This window comes from Thermobia domestica, chromosome 1 (genome assembly GCF_964235325.1).
Source record: "Thermobia domestica chromosome 1, izTheDome1.hap1.1, whole genome shotgun sequence".
NCBI classification, from domain to species: Eukaryota; Metazoa; Arthropoda; class Insecta; order Zygentoma; family Lepismatidae; genus Thermobia; species Thermobia domestica.
In genome coordinates, this window is record NC_137454.1 from 190,677,458 (window position 1) to 190,695,559 (window position 18,102).

General features: G+C 35.3%; 1 protein-coding gene across 1 annotated transcript in view; it reads left to right on the top strand.

Moving 5' to 3' along the window:
* Positions 1 to 18,102, top strand: part of LOC145692226 (max dimerization protein 1-like) — a 291,446-nt gene that overhangs the window by 23,004 nt on the left and 250,340 nt on the right. The gene's annotated exons all lie outside the window — the stretch shown is intronic.

Consider the following 18,102-nt stretch of genomic DNA (forward strand, 5'->3'; position numbering starts at 1 on the left):
AGCGACACCATACGGCACAACTCCGGACCATTTAGATTTACTACTGGCAGTAGTAACACCACGCGGCGCAGCTGTAAAGAGTTTTCTTCTACCGGAGTCAACAGTGACATTCTTGATGTTCCCCCGATTAGTATTTAGTAGCGTTACCCACGAGACGAGATTTCGTGCTGTCTCGTCTCGCAGGTAACACTTATATAGATACCATTTCACTTAAAACATTTCAGTTACAGGCATTACCTGCCAAACGATATGGCATACAAATAAACATCATTCCAGTAACGAATACTTTCATTTGTCAAATGTGTAGTTATAATGGTAATTTCGTATTCTTGTGAATATATGAGAGAAAATTTTGTGTAGTGCTTCAAATACATTACAATCGTCTGAAACTTTTGAATACTACTTTTAATTGGAGAATTCGTCTAATTTTTGTCGATAGAAAACCATCACTGTTGTCATCATCAGCTATATTAGGAGTGGATATTTTAAATGGATATCATTGTTTGCTGGTTGATCATTGTTTTTAATAGCTTTGGAGTGCGGGCTGTGGTGGAAAATATATTTAGGGGTAACATAGTAGAATTGAAGCTATAAAAGGCCTGCAGTGAAGAACGCATGTTGAATTTTAATCTTTTTTTCTTCTTTTGTTAGTGCTATTGTTGCGGTTGGCTAATCGTCAAGTTCTTTTGTAACAACTGTTTCTGTGTGATTATTCAGCGTTGCGTTTCAATTGATTTCCTCGTCGTTCTTCCCTCTGCTCTCCCTTGTCTAAATGGAAAGTGAGAGTGATGTAACAAATTACTGATGCATAAGTGTTGGATGTCTTTTTTTCGACCAAAGATCACTTTGTCAGTGATAGTGCCAGTCAAAGGTAATTGAATGACTCATATGAAGGGATACAGTGCTTAAGAGGAATTTCTAGTGGAGTTACGAGTAACTTCAGTTAGATGAGTGGACTTGCTTTCTTTCCAGCAGCAAGTGAATGTTGTGCTCTAGTTTGCAGTATTTGCTATGAGAATTAATGACCACGTAATTCGCATTAGCTCCAGTTTACCCTTCTGATGGAAATTTTATTAATTTGACTTTGTTTATAATTTAACTCAGCTTTCACTGTGAGGACGAGATTGGGATCAAACTGTAGTGTTCCGTAAAAACTTATCTAAATGGTGGTAGTCTATCACCAAGACAGTCACTGAACGTAGCCTATTGTCGCACAAGCAACCATACGTCACAAAATTGAGAGCACTGTACCGTTGACTTTGAAAGAGAGGTGAGTGCGAATTAGGAAGAAACTCAAGCGTTTGAAATGTGCTAGAGAAGAATGCGCATGATGAAAACTTTTCGTACTAAAGGAAAGAAGGTAGCGAAAGCACGTTTTAGCTATTAAGGAGAAATACATGATTGCCTATTTAACTCTCTCTTAACCCTAGGAACACCAAGGTATTTTTGGGTTACTTGCAACACCAACAAGAAGGAAAAACTCTGAGGCCCACAGCATAAAGGTCATTATTTCTCATGGAAAATAATTTATCTAGTTTGGTATGAACCTGGGATGATGTCATATATTTTTATTCTCATATATTTTTATTCTCTATTATTACTAAGTTTCTAAGTACAGTGTTGCCAACTACATGTGTCTAATTGTTTGTTACCATTTTTTATTTGTCAGTAATTATGACCTATATATTTTATTTGTTTGTGTAGAAAAACTATCAAACATATCAATAGCAACTTAGTACAGTGTAGTATGTATACAACGCCGCTTTTTAAAAGCATTTTGGTAGTGGTGCAGTAAAGTGGGGTAGAATAGGGAAGAGTGGGGTATACTTTAGTATTCCAATGAATTTAGGATTAATCTTTTATAATTCCATCCCTCTTATCCTTGGAATGACGAAATCCTTTTTCTTCAAATTTTGTTTCCGCGAATAGATAGACAATGTGAGGGACGTTCGTTGGACACTATAGGGGATGTCACCAGAGAAGTAGTGTTGCCAACACAACAGTTTTTCTAGTATCACAACGTCTGGTTTTTGCACCTTTGGAATGAACACGTAAAACGTAAGCAAACAAGCTACGACTTGTCTGTCAGTTTTGTAAACTACCACCACTACATCATGAATATTACAAGGGATTCATTGCAAAAAACATACCCTTCTTCCATTTGTTCCATTTGCATTATCAAATAAAATGTTCAAAATCACTGTCTTTTGCATCAGGGTTATTTTCACCTTGCTATATTCGAGCTCACTACCTTCTATGTCAGATTCATTTAAAAGTTCTTTCTCAATTGAACTTTGGCGAAGAGCACGATTAGCCATTGTTCCAACGCTGCTGCAGATTCCCACATACAGTCACAGTTACGGAATAAGTAACTGACAATTTCCTATGAAATATGCGTCTTCAATCAGTGTTGCAGACTGCTTATATATATATATATATATATATATTGTGTGTGTGTGTGTGTGTGTGTGTGTGTGTGATTATAATATAAAATGACATATTTAGGTGTTAGCAGGTTTGAAGGAATAAACTAATAGAAAATTAAATATTTAGGTGCCAAAAAATCAGATAAATGCATATACTAAATTTTTATATGCAGTTGGCAACACTGCACAAGAATAATAGCTCAAAGTTGCCCTGCATGTTGTAATACCGAAATTGCTTCAAAGGAAAATAAAATAAATAACCAAAAACACTGGAATATAACAGCTAATGCGGTGAATAGCCCCTTAGTACTACAAGGGGGGGAGGGCTCTGAGGCCCACAGCACTTTATTTATAAATAAAAAAAACAAAACACTAAAAACTAAGCAAGTACGTTTTATGATGAATGGTGTCAAGCTCGACAATATCATTTTTTTTTCAGATATTTTATCCAATTAGAAACGTTAAAAAATGTAACAAAAATAATTTCAGAATAAAATAATAGAAAATTATTTTTCCCTGATAACTTACACCAAAATTACTCTATTGTGACTTAATTATGATGTATGTTTTCTGAGCTACTCCCCAATCTTCCACCTTTTTAAGGTTAAAATATGTCAAATATAAAGATGTGATTTTATCCCTCCCCGGTTAAAAAATATCCGCAATATTTTGTGTTTTTCTCACAATCCCTACTACCTTCTTCGTTTTATATATATATATATATATATATATATATATATATATATATATATATATATATATATATATATATATATATATATAATACATTCCATCGTAACTACCGTAAAAATTGAATTTTGATACATCAAGACTCCTATTTTGTGAAGTTTCCACTGTTTCGGTTTCAAATCAATCGAGAGGATTAACTCCTTCATCCTCTCGATTTAAAAAAAAAATCGATCGTGTCTGAAGAAGGATATGCTAGATATCCGAAACAGTTACAAATTATAATTTAAAATAAAGTTTTAAGCTTTGGTCAGTCTCTCTTTTGTTAAAAAAAAAAAAAAAAAAAGAGGATAACTCATAAAAACTATTCCTTTTTCTTGCAATATGGTATTTAAGAATATAACTTCCCCTCAAATCTCACTGCTTGGGTCAGTTGTGTGTGGGTGAATTAATCCTCCACCCCTGATAATGTTCCAAAATAACTTTTGTTAAAAATCTGATTTTCAAGATTAAAAATTGTGTGTTCCAGTTGGGATTGAAATTGATGAGGGGTAGGCCGATGAAAATATTCCATAAATAAAAGGAAGAAATGAAAAGTCACCCTACTCTACAGTGCACAGCTTACTAGTTATCATTTTTTACCGTTGGAATCATCGTATCAGCTGAGGGTCGTAGATTGGTTGAATTTGAGAACAGCATTTCCTCGTTATGCATTTGGGTTGCATTTATCTTGAAATAAGCCATCCATAAACGCTGTATGCGTCTTATGTTTCGTTGAACATATATGATGGGGGAAGAGGAGAGGATAGTAACTGTGGCCAGTAGAAGCTGCGTAGCAAGAGAAAAAATATTTCAAGGAAATGTTACAATATTATAACCTTGAGATTTTTAGTCTTTTCCCTGATTAATTGCAGTAATTTCGTAACATTGTATTGTAGTTCATGGAACAGTGCTTACTGTCGTGCCTGGATTACTTCTGTTGCAAATGCATAGCATCGTTCAATTTTTAGACGTTGGACAAGCGGAATGTCTTTATGCAAGATGCATTCTTTTTTGTTGTCTAAGTCAATCCTGTACGTGTTGTGTAGTGATTCACTTGAAGGATTCTGTATTCAACATTGCTCATGTGTGCTAGGTGTTTGTTGGAGATTTGGCAACATGGGAGTAATGTTCGAGTTGGGTGACCTGTGTTCCGGTTCAACAAAGAGGCAGACATGGAGAAGTCAGAATGATGCACAGGGCAGACCTCTGCCTTAGGGTATATAGATGTTCGCGCCCAACAATACAACACATAACTGCCCGTACGGGTGTGGTTAGTATCAAAAGAGAGAGGTGATTGTTCCCGTTTGTATTATGCTGACAGACAATCAATATTCGGATTTATTATTATTATTTATAATAATGTGTACAGGGGGCACGGTGGCTCAGTGGTAGAGCGCTTACCTCTGGTGCGTGGGGTCCCTGGTTCGATTCCCAACCAAATAAGTTTGTGATGGACGATATCGTGTCCGTGGATTTTCTCGGGGTATTCCCGTTTCCTCCCACTTTCTCATTCCACCAATTGTTTCACCATTCATTTGCTTTATTCATTTTCTCCCTTAGCGTAAAGGGCATAACTGTGGAACGTTCAACTTAAAGACTTCATCTCATTTCAGTAATGTATACTAATATATAAAAGAGTAGAAACAAGTGACGCATCATCACCCAGACGATTAACGTGAAATTTAGAGAGTATATTCCTTTTGTGACGAAAGTAAGGCATAAAGAAGGATTTTTGGAAATACTTATTCTAAAGAGGGTTCAAAATTTCCCCCAGGATGAGTGTTTCTCATGAGTCCTTGGCGTTACAGAGATGAAATTCGGCATATGAATCCTTCGTTAAAAGTAAGGGAACATCTGTTTAGAAGTAAGGGAACACGTGTTTTGACGTTTTCGATAATTCCGTTGCAAAGGGAGAAAAGGTATACATTGATAAAACACTCAACTTTCCCTTTGTTTAATCAGAAAGTGTCGAATGGTATAATTCGCTTAAGTTGGAGATCTAAAATACGGTATATAGACTTAATTAAAAATAAGGAAATGCACATTTCAGCGTTTCTGAAAATTCCGCTGCTAAGGACTAAAAAAGGGAAATTACAATCATCTTAAAATTTTCCTTTATTTATTCACTCAGTGCCAAATGTGAAGATCCAGTTAAGTTGGAGATATAAAATCTGATATGTAACTCTTGAATAAAAATAAGGGAATACCTGTGTCAGCGTTTCCGAAAATTCGGCTTCTGAGGGGGAGGGGAGTTGGGGTTTTCGTATAATATCCAAATATCCCTTTCTTTATTGAGAAAGTATCCAGTTGAGGATTAATTTAAGTTGAAGATGTGAAATTTGACATATAAACTCTTAAATAAAAATAAGAGAATGCATGTTCGAGCATTTTCGAAAATTTCGCCCCAAAGGGGAGAGATGGGACATTGGCGGTTTCTCTAATAATGAAATTTCCCTATATTTATTCATAAGGTGTTGAATGTGGGGATTCGCTTAAGTAGGAGATGGGAATGTTGGTTTATTAACTTTGAAATAAGAATAGCCTAAGAGAATACATATTCCACTGTTTTTTAAAAATTGTTTTTAAGGGAAGTTCTTTAATATTGACATTTTCCTGTACTTATAGGAAAGTGCCGAATATGAGATTTCGCTTAAAGTGGAGACGAGAAATTCGATATATGAACTCTTAAATAAGAGAGCACATATTTCAGAGTATTCGTAAATTGCGCTCCTTAGAAGGAAAACTGAGGTAGATTTTATAATATCCAAATAAACTCATATAAAAATAAGGGAAAACGTATTTCAGCATTTTCTAAAATTCCGCTCCTAAGAAAGAATGTTGGGCTCAATTCTATAATATCAACATTTCCCTTATTAAGAAAGTGCCTAATATGAAATTTCGCTTAAGTTGGATGTGTTAAATTCGGTTTAAAAATTCTTAACTAAAAATAAGAGAATATGGGTTTCAACAGTTTTGAAAATTCCGCTCTTAATGGGATAGTTGTATAATAATGAAAGTTTCCTTTATTTATTGACAAAGTACCGAATATGAAAATGTACCGAATCATTATTCTTTATATACAACGTGGACCATTTATCTTGATAAACGCTTGTAACATCTAAATTAATGGATACAAAATACTAAATTTTCGTACCATTGGCAGCTATAGACAGGAGGACATTGTTTAACATTATTCTCTCCAATTCAACTAGATCAAGTGATCCATTTTGTTGTTATTTTATTTTATTTTATTTCATTATTTTCGCGGTCGTTCGAAAAACTAGATTCTGGTAGAGCTGCTGGCCTACTGTTTATATTTATTTATTTAACGAACTCTCAGGTATAACATACGTGATGAGTTTATACTGGTATAATAACCAATTGACATTAACAAAATAACATTAGGGAAGAAAATAGGTACGGTGTCATGCCTAAAGGTACGGTCTCGATACTTTACCTGGTGGAATTGAGGAAAGGCCTAGAGAAGCCTTTCTCAAGATCTTGGGCTATCAAATTGGATACCATAACTTCCTGATTGTGAAGCAAGAACCCTAACTCACTCAGTGAGGAAATATATATATATTTATATTTATACGACGGTTACTCAGCGACACTCAGAAAAAAAAAAAAAAAAGATGAAGTTGCAGTTAGTTGTGTGTTTTAACAATAATGTGACATATCGTTACATAGATTCAATTCCTGACCTGACATTAGTTAAAATTTAGCTCAATATTGTATATTTACCTGTTAATAAAACTGTTTATTTTTGTTTCCATAAAGCGGACAATCGCTTATGATATCTAGTTACGGCTAGGTACATTTTATTTATTATTTAACGCATACGACATATGGAATATGGGTTCACAAGGAATTATTTTTTCGGTCCAGAGATTTTTCTACATATATAAATAACTGTGCATATATTATATTGTGTAAAATGTGAGAAAATGGCCAAATGCACCGAACTAAAACTTGTATACATACCACATGGTGTTAAAGCATTGTAAGACTATTTGCATAAGGAAAGGAAGTTCATTCAAATTGAAGAACAGCTGACCTGCTGTAATGTATACCCAGAGTAGACATCCCTTTTAGTCTTCATTGCCTTAAGCACTGTATCGTGTGAAAAAGAGCATTTATCGTAAGGGTATAATTATGTTGACATATTGGTTGCCAGAAAATAAGTAATTTGGGAACATTTTGCTGCATCGTAATAAGAAACTGATTTGTTCGAAAAGGACGAAAGGAAATGTTGCTGATCAATGTTTGATTACGTAGTTAGAAGAAAGTGACGACTCGGCAGTATGACGATTCGAAGCATTGGAAAAATAATCCAGGCTCCCGCGTCAAATGCTCATACACTAAACCACGAGAGAACACTTAGGCTCATATGGAGTCCTACGTTCTTTAGATAAATTGTTTATCAGTAGACATACATTCAAATTATGTGTGTGAATGTTTTAGTGCGTTACCATAATTAATGTATTTTCTTAGTCATACACACATTGTAAAAAGATCTTTGAAAAGACTCACACAAGCGTGTAATCATTTTCTAAAAACACAGCTTTAACTCTGTGAATCTAACTTATATAACAAAATACTATTACACCATCAATTATTATTTTTTAAAAAAGAAAAGGTAATTACGCCCCAAAATTAATTGTAATTACCGACGTTAAAATGGTAATTAATTGTATGTTTACCACAAAAAATAGCCTATTCGAATTCGTGGATAGACGAGATTTCAGATCTGTTTTACTATTATGTCCTATGTTTGTGCTCTGTACGCATATGAAGCTGGGCACTCACAAGAGTCAAACCAAAATCAAGGATACTAGGTACGAACGTGTTGACTTTAGATATTCCGTACCTCGTATGTGAGGAAACTCTGTCTGTAATATAACATGTAGTTCATCAAAGTTTTCTTAGAACAAAGTTTTTACTCTTTCTTTTCTATAAAAATGAATCACGTAATTGGATTTTAAATGTGTGACATATTAAGGCGAATTCAGTTCTATTCACTAACCATTCCATTATTATAATCCATACTTTTGTACAAGAAGCTTGCAGTGTACAGCTGTATCGTTTTAGTGGGTTGTGATTACATATAGATAGTGGTTTATACATATCTTTTTTCCCCTTCTTGTTCAGTTGAAACAGAACGAGTACTATGACATTAATTTTCGTGGTGTATTTCCTTGTGAAAACAACATTGTAAATCAATTACAGCATTTAATTAGAATTAAAAAGTACCTTCTCCTTGAATATACGATAGATCCATCTTGTATTTACATGTACATCGTGTAAGGTAGGACTTACATTTATTTTTCGGTTTTGTCTTCCGCTTATTAGCTCGAAGTTACATACTAAAGTTATGGTAGGAGATGGGTTGTTATATAGTCGACGCGGCCAATAGGTCTCCAGCCGGTTGCCTTTTTTCATTGATGCAAGAGCCTTAACTCTCCCATAATTGGATAGTAAATAAGAAAAAACACGTGTACTACTCCGGTAAATTACTAAGCATTATGACCTGAAATAGAATAAAATTCACAGTCAATTTCCAGATATAAGAGTAACTACTGATTTCTACATGTTACAAAAACGTTAATTTTATTATTTTTTACTTTTTGTTGTAAGATGTTTTCACATTCTATCATACCTTGAAGTTCATTGTAATTTCACAATCTGAAACGTAGTTTACGAATATTATCTGGGTGTTATATTGTACATACCAACTCCAGAGTATTTTTAATTGCGTAACACTGTGCAAAATTTGAAAGTCAGACACACTCACTAATCCAAAAATGGTAGTCGCCAGTATCTCTCATGTACAAATTACATGTACAAGAGCTCCCCCCCGCCTTTGGTTTTACAAAGTAAGAGATTACATCAGGGCATAACATTTAAAAACCAGACAATTATTCAGGATAATCAATTTTGAATTGGACAATTCATATCAATGACAATTATTTTCACACTCAGTCGCAATTATTTTCGTGCGGAACAGAAACTTCGCAGCCCTGTAAGTTTACGCAGAAACTATTCCTGCTGAATACTGCTCGCCAGCTCTTAATTTCTAGTCGCCAATGGCGACCGGAAATTTTGCGCCCTGGATATAGACTTGGTAAACAGCAATATTAATTGCTTAATTGATAAATATATAAGTAACAATGGAATATTGTATTGACACCTGGCTTATATTGCTGTGCAAAATTGCATTGTAGGACGTAGAGAAACTACTTAAATGAAGGTTGCAGGATTTGAAGACATGGTGAGCTCCTCCGTGGCTAAGCGGTTAGCGTACGCGCCTTTGGCGTGGGAGACCCGGGTTCGATTCCCGGCGGGAGCTCATGTGGTTCGGATTCCACGTTAATCAGTAGGTCCACGTCTCATATAGCCTCGCTGCTGAAAGGGACGCTAAACTAAAATCAACTCAACATTGAAGACATGGTTGAACCAAATGAAGCCTGTAAGAAGGAAGAAAGACATAATTTGTTATTGCGATAAGCACATGGATGTAGAATATCTGATAAACTAGAAAGCAAAACAAGTAAATTGTGTTTATTCAATTTAAAAATAAATCTAAATTAAAAATTATAAAGTTTTAGCAGATATACGAAACATATCAAAACTACAGTTACGCTCTGAATATCAGATTAAGGTTACTGTGCCCACCCCCTTGTCCGAGCACTTCGCCTTTTCGCCACCAGATGCTCACTTTTTCATTTAGCAATCACTGCTGGCACCTCTACTGGAAAGAACTGAAAGATCGTACCGCTCAGTTTGAATGTGTCCAGGATATCCACACTTGAAGTGGGCGGGGAGAGGAATCCAACAGTTTCTTTTTTCCTTCGTGCACCTGCAGTCAGTCAGAGTCTATTTTTACAAGCCGTGTTGTTCAGCCGCAGAGCAAAATCTCAACCATTGACGGGTAACAGAAATCTTTTCTTTTTGCAGGTAGGAAGAGTTTTTGTACGAAAAACGTGAATTAGGTTGCAGAGAACGTCATTCGCATCGCGTTGACAAATTTGTTTTCGTCCGTTTATCACATGAAGTTCTTTTCTTTTTTTTTCGATTATTACCATAATATGAGATAAAAAAAACCTAAATGGTTCTTTGTATACAGAAAACAAACAATACCAATATTTTCTTACATATCAGTATTATATGATTTTTTTTTCCTGAAGTGTATGATGCTTGAAAAATGGACAGAATGAATTTTGATTTTTCTATTTGTCCCTATCCTTCTGAGTAGAGAGAATGCTGTGGCGCAACTAAAGGGCCTGCAGAGCCCGCAACATTGAGAAGCCCATTTCAGTTTCGAAGTTAAACTTTATAATGTTAGGATGTTAAAAATTATGTGATGTTACAACTATATCTCATTTTTACCTGTGAAGACGGTAACACCTAAGCGATTATTTAGTAAATTAAATGCCAACAAAACTTATACTGACCAGCGAAAACATTATGACCACTCGCTACTTTTTGAACGAAATCATTGTGCAGAGATAAGAGCTACAAGGCATAACACAACCGCGCGCCAAACGTGACAAGAATCTCACTCGATTAGTCAGTGTGGTGCTTGTCCCTTGAATGGGGAAGGACGACGATATATCAGGGTGAGTAAATTTCCTGGGAGTTTCATTTCGGAAACAGCGCGACTTGTCGAGTTTTCGCGATCTGCCGTGCTTATGTATTTCAAAGGTGGGAAAAGGACAGTGAAACCAGCATCGAACCAAACAACAAAAAGTGGGGCGACTACACCTCATTAAAAATGTCGGATGTCGTAGACTCTCGAGGTTGGTACAGCAGAATAGACGAAAACTATAGCACAATAATATAATAATAATAATAATATAATAAAAATAATAATGTGCATTTTTTGCATATGAGCAAGTTGTGACTCACTAGATAGAACATAGAAAGCCAAAACTGTTCTCTGTAAATTTTACGTGACTCATGGATGTGGATAGAGGGGGTCCGTTTAACATTTTTGGGGGAGGCCCATTCGTCCTTACTTACGCTACTGAGAGGTAAGGTAAAATAATAACACCAATATATATATAAACTTCTGGCGCAACAGTCCCTTGTGATCTGAGTCTGCAGCGGGCTTATGTTAGTGGTCAGCACGACTACACCTAACGTAGCCGGCTGTCTAGATTGAAGTCCGCTATCTTTTAGTTTCCCAACTTTTCTCTCGATGTTTGGTCAACACAGCAATGTTTGAGTGCCACACCGGGAATTAAACCCTGGACGACGCACACCGTATCACTTTCGCTAATCTTTTGGTAAAATTCAGGTTAGGGTGTTACTGAATTATTTTCGGAATATGCCATTTCTCATAAGGTAAAGTTCAAAAGTATTGTGACATAATTAAAAAGCTCATTATCAACCACGTATTCTTGCCTCTAATTTCACTAAAAGTTTTCGAGATATGTGTCAAAAATGGTTGAAACACTTGAAGTTAGTTTAGTAACTTGAAGAAGATAGTGGCCTTATACATACATAATTGCTCCAATTTTTATATTTTTTCTTCTTTCTCGTAAAGAAATACAAAATCATAATTTCAACCATTTTGGTTCATTTTTCATAATTTGAAGGGCGAACAACCGGTTTCTTTCCTTACGTTTTGAACTTGGGATTTATATTCTTCTTGTCACTTATCGTGAAAGTCATATAATGACATGGGTCCCAAAGCTAGAATATATTATGCGACAGATGTAATGGCAATTTCATCTCTCAAGATCTATTAAATTTGACATTTATTGAACGATAGCGGTTTTATAATAGGAATAAATTTTTCGCAATAAGGTGCATATAGTGATCGTAAGAAATGACTAAAGCTACCATTGACCTTTATAGTTTGACTGATGCTTTTTCGATCGTGGTCTTTCCCTTAAATTTTGTAAAGGACAGTATCATTTTAATTATCTTGGCCTAATTTCCTAAAGCCTCTCATTCGTACGCTAAAAGAAAGATTTCTATTTTTTATGTATAAGAATTCAAGGAATGCAAATTTATTCAAAATTCGTTTACAATTAAAGTCGGCTAAACAGATATTCCTTCGAGATTTCTGTATTTTGAAAACAAATTCACGATTTCAGTTCTTTGTCTTTACTTGTTTCCATGTTTTTTTATATCAATACTGTATGATCAATTCCAAGAATTATTTTAGTTCCCCGGTAAATCCATTTATAACAAGCTCCAAATACTGCTACAATTTTAATGTGGTTTCAGGAGAATCTGCATATCTCATCCTTTTGTTACTCTCTATATATTCATCTACTATGTAAACAAACATCAGTGAAAGAAAGAGGCTGAGAGCTAACACGTGCTCCGTGAGGAACGTTGTCATTCCTTTTACTGATATATCTAGAGAGTCTAGTGTTGCCACGAGACAAGACGAGATTTCTGGCTGTGTCGTCTCGTCTAGAAAAGATCTGCCCGTCTCGTCTCGTATCGAATGGTTCTGTCTCGTCTCGTGGCAACACCAGAAAGGCTGAGGTCCACAAAAGAGCTGTTATACCAAGTGGTTAAAATTACAACTTTTAACCAAGTTTTGTTTGGTAGCACAACACACAACACGACTGCAATCTTTCAGCAACGACTGCTTAGATTCGACTGAACCCGTAATTACTTCGATAGGAACATTTGTCAATACCGTCAGTACAGTCGAAAGGCAAGATTTCCCCATTTATTCTGATATACTTTTTTCAGAACAGGAGGCCTATGTAACTTTCCCATTTAAAAAATGGTTTAGCTTCGAATAACATCATAAAACAATAAAAAAGATAAATTTTGTTGTCAAATCAGCATCTTTTCAAAACTCAGTATCGAGAAAGGCTGACACGTTTCTGTCTTGGTTAGGGATGCGCACGAGAGGAGTCGAGACAGAATTTTCCTGACAAAATTCGAGTCGAGACACAGCTCTTCCAATAGTAAAATATACATTTTTCGAGTCGAGACATCAATTTTACAGCACATTTTCGAGACGAGACAGCCACAAATCTTGTCTCGTGCGCATCCCTAGTCTTGGTTCGGAACGAGAAAGACCATGAAACAATAGTTAGTTACTGATAAAATTACCACTTCTACTTGTACCTCTATAACAGGATTTTTATACGTAGATATCTCCACCAGCCCCCGGAATAAAATCTTCTGAAACACTGATCTCAATGAACGCTTTACATTTGTGTTTGAATCTGGAGCACTATCACAAAATAATTAAACTTGAATCGATTGAAAAATGGAAGTGAAAGCTGTTTGTAAGAATCATTTTTAAAAAATTCTTTAGGTACTCCCTGTTCTTTGTAGGATTTGAAACATTGAATTATTTCGATCATTTGAAATAATAAAAGATGGTATACATTTCGAAGGCAAATAATTTATTCCGAGTTAATAAATTTTTAAGCAAATTCAGAAACTGTGTTTGTATTTTTCGAGACACGAAACGAGACATTTCACAAAACGTTTCGTATTGTATCGTGTCTCGCTTCAAAGAGTCGAGTCCCGTCTCGTTGGAACACTAAGAGAGTCTTACGCATTCTCTTTCCAAGAAATGAAACTTGAACAGCACATTCAGTCAATTGTTATCATAGAATATACTATGGGCATAGCCACTGATGTGTAGAAGGTGACACAGGCGGAATTTGTTCTCATGGAGCCCTTGGCGAGTTGGAGCCGTGGGGCTCTATTATTTAGATTGGAAACATTGGTTCAAAAATATTTTACATTTAGCATACATATATACACACACATATATATATATATATATATATATATATATATACATACACACACACACACACGTACATGTGTGTTACATATACTTTAATTAATGTGTGGACCTGCTGACAAGGTATAGTTCGCCCGCCCAAAAAACCGCATCTGGGGGGTGGGTTCGAAGCGCACTCCTGAAACGTAGAATTATGCTAATCGTAATCTTCTGAGATAGACTCCCCCCGAGGAATAAGTAAATAAATAAATAAATAAAAATAGTTTCGTAATGTTTATCTTCCGTATACGAGTAATTGAAAAATTTTAGTGTCTCAACAATGAGAGCTGTATACAGGTGATTCTGCGTTCCTGGCGGAACTTCCCTAGTTCCGGCCCAAACTTTCACACTATACCCTCTTTCGGCTCTCTCTCCCACGGTAGTTTTAAGGATTTTTATCTATTATCTACTCCCTTGGAGTAACTGTTGCTCTGTATTTTCACGGGCTTGCAACCGTCAGAATAAACATCCTGGCTGCTTTCCCAGCTACCTATTCAGCATGCAATAGATACATGCAATAACAATCAAATCCCACACAAACTACTCTACTCATCAAATATTTTAACATGGAAAGTTCTTTCGCAACGTTTTTCGTTTGTTTAAAATGGAATAGACCTAAATACAACTTTTTTAAAATGTTCTTCTGGAAATTCGATAGCGAGATCGCTCACATCAAAAAATGAGAGAATTAGTGCTCTGACAATCTGGTAGAAATACAACATGCCATATATACACATTACTGTGATTACATTGCTATTTATTCAATGATTATTTTGCTTAGAGCTTTCTTACTCTCCAGGGTACTCTTCAAGGGTATATAATCACTCTTCACTTATGTCGCGAAAAAAATATTCAGCTTGCAAATTTATTTCGAGAACTTCTCATTCCCTAATACATGTTTATTCTCTGAATTTGTACGTACAGCCGACAAACTTACATAGAATCTCAACAGAGTTCAAATGTGAGGTGTCTGCTGGGAAGCACAGGTCAGTTGTATGGGAGGGGCTTTTAGAGTGCAATTCTAGGAACACTGTGGGCTTTTAGAGTGTAATTCTAGGAACGCTGTAGGGGGCCATCTCGCTCCACCTGAGACAAAAAAAATCTGGAGGCACACAACTAGTTCACACTGGTTATAAAACAGGCACAACAAAGTTCTGACTGAAATATGTTTATTCTTTTTAACAATGGAGAAATCCAACGAATGTCTATTTAACAATGGTGATCTTTACAATGAAACTAACAACAATATGAGAAATCGACACATATGTTTCCCTAGATATTTCAATCCTAAATGTGTGTGCAAGGTTTGGCCAATTTCTGGTAGAAAGTATGGCACATATAGTTGATTGTTCATTTAACAAAGCTGGCCTCTAACAATGAAAGTAACAACAATAAGTGAAATCGACACGTACCATTCCATAGATATCTCAATCGTAAATTAGTGTGCCAAGTTTGGTTAGTTTGTGGTTGAAAGTATAGCAGATAAAGTTGATTGTTTATTTAACCATGGAGAAATCCAACGATTGTTTATTTAATATTGGTGGCCTCGAACAATGAAACTAAAAACAATGTGTGAAATCGACTTGTACCATTAAGTTGATATCTCTGTGCAAATCCGATGGGTGTGCCAAATTTGGTCAGTTTGTTTTAGAAAGTATGGCAGATAAATTTGATTGTTTATTTAAGAATAGTGGCCTTCAACAATGAAACTAACTACAATATGTGGAATCCACACGTACCATTCCCTAGATACTGCAATCTTAAATGGGTGTGTAAGGTTTGGTCAGTTTCTGGTAGAAAGTACGAAAGATAAAGTTGATTGTTTACTTAACAACGGTGGCCTCTAACAATGAAACTAACAACAATATGTGAAATCGGCACGAACCATTCCATTGATATCTCAATCGTAAATGAGTGCGCCACGTTTGGTTAGTTTGTGGTAGAAAATATGGCAGACAAAAGTTGACTGTGTACTTAACACTGGACAAATCCAACGATTCTGTATTTAACAATGGTGGCCATCAATAATGAAACTAACAACAACATGTGAAATCGACACATAGCATTCCGTAGATATTTCAACTTTCAAGGGGTATGCAAAATTTGGTCAGTTTCTGGTAGAAAGTATGGCAGATATAGTTGATTGTTTATTTAAAAATGGTGGTCTCTAACAATAAAACTAACAACAATAAATGAAATCGACACGTACCATTCCATAGATATCTTAATCGTAAATAAGTATGCCACGTTTGGTTAGTTTGTAGTATAAAGTATGGCAGATAAAGTTGATTGTTTATTTAATAATGGAGAAATCCAACGATTGTTTTAAAATGGTGGCCTCGAACAGTGAAACTAACAACATATGAAATCGATTGGTACCATTCAGTAGATATCTCTGTGGTAATCCGATGGGTGTGCCAAGTTTGATCAGTTGATCCCTAAATATTTCAATCTTAAATGCGTGTGCATAGTTTGGTCAGTTTCTGGTAGAACGTGTGGCAGACAAAGTTGATTGTTTTTTAAAAAAAATGGTGGCCTCTAAGAATGAAAGTAACAACAATAAGTGAAATAGGCACGTACCGTTCCATCGACATCTCACATAGCATTCAATAGATATTTCAACTTTAAATGGGTGTGCAAAGTTTGGTCAGTTTCTGGTAGAACGTATGGCCATTAATGTTGATTGTTTGTTTAACAATGGTGGCCTCTAACAATGAAACAAACAACAATATGTGAAATCGACCCATACCATTCCATAGATATCTTAATCTTAAATGATTCTGCAAATTTTGGTTAGTGTGTGGTAGAAAGTGTGGCAGAAAAACTTGATTGTTTATTTAACAATGGTGGCATCTCACAATGAAAGAACAATATGTGAAATCGACACGTACCATTCCCTAGATATTTCAATCTTAAATGCGTGTGCAAAGTTTGGTCAGTTTCTGGTGGAACGTGTGGCAGACAAAGTTGATTCTTTTTTTTAACAATGGTGGCCTCTAAGAATGAAAGTAACAACAATAAGTGAAATCGACCCATACCGTTCCATCGACATCTCAATCGTAAATGATTTTGCAAGTTTGGTCAGTTTGTGGTAGAAAATATGGCAGATAAAGTTGATTGTTTATTTAATAATAGAGAAATCCAACGATTGTTTAACAATGGTGGCCTTGAAGAATGAAGCTAACAACAATATGAGAAATTGATTGGTACCATTCAGTATATATCCCTGTGGTAATCAGATGGGTGCGACAAGTTTGGTCAGTTTGTGTTAGAAAGTATGGCAGATGAAGATGATCGTTTATTTAACAATGTAGAAATCCAACGCTTGTGTATTTAACAATTATGGTCTTGAACAATGAAACTAACAACAATATGAGAAATCGACACATATCTTTCCCTAGATATTTCAATCTTAAATGAGTGCGCAAGGTTTTGTCAGTTTCTGGTAGAAAGTATGGCAGATAAAGTTGATTCTTTATTTAACAATGATGTCCTCTAACAATGAAACTAACAACAATAAGTGAAATAGACACGTACGGTTCCATAGATGTCTCAATTGTAAATGAGTATGCCAAGTTTGGTTAGTTTGTAGTATAAAGTATGGCAGATAAAATTAATTGTTTATTTAACAATGGAAAAATCCAGCAATTGTTTGTTTAACAATGGTTTCCTCGAACAATGAAACTAACTACAATATGTGAAATCGACAGGTACCATTCACTAGATGTCTCTGTGCTAATCGGATGGGTGTGCCAAGTTTGGTCAGTTTGTTTTAGAAAGTGTGGCACATAAAGTTGATTGTTTATTTAACAATGATGGTCCTCAACAATGAAACTATCAACAATATGTGAAATCGACACGTACCATTCCCTAGATATTTCAATCTTAAATAAGTGTGTAAAGTTTGGTCAGTTTCTGGTAGAAAGTACGACAGATAAAGTTGATTGTTTACATAACAATGGTGGCCTCTAACAATGAAACTAATAACAATAAGTGAAATCGACACGTACCAATCCCTAGATTTTGTAACGTCCATTAACCAGATTATATCCGTTTTTGCTTAATTTTTGAATTGTTCATTTTATTTCTGATTGTTTTAATTTTATTAGTTGCATATGTTAACATTGGTGACGGTGGCGCCATCTACTGTTTTAGACACAAACTATTTGGACG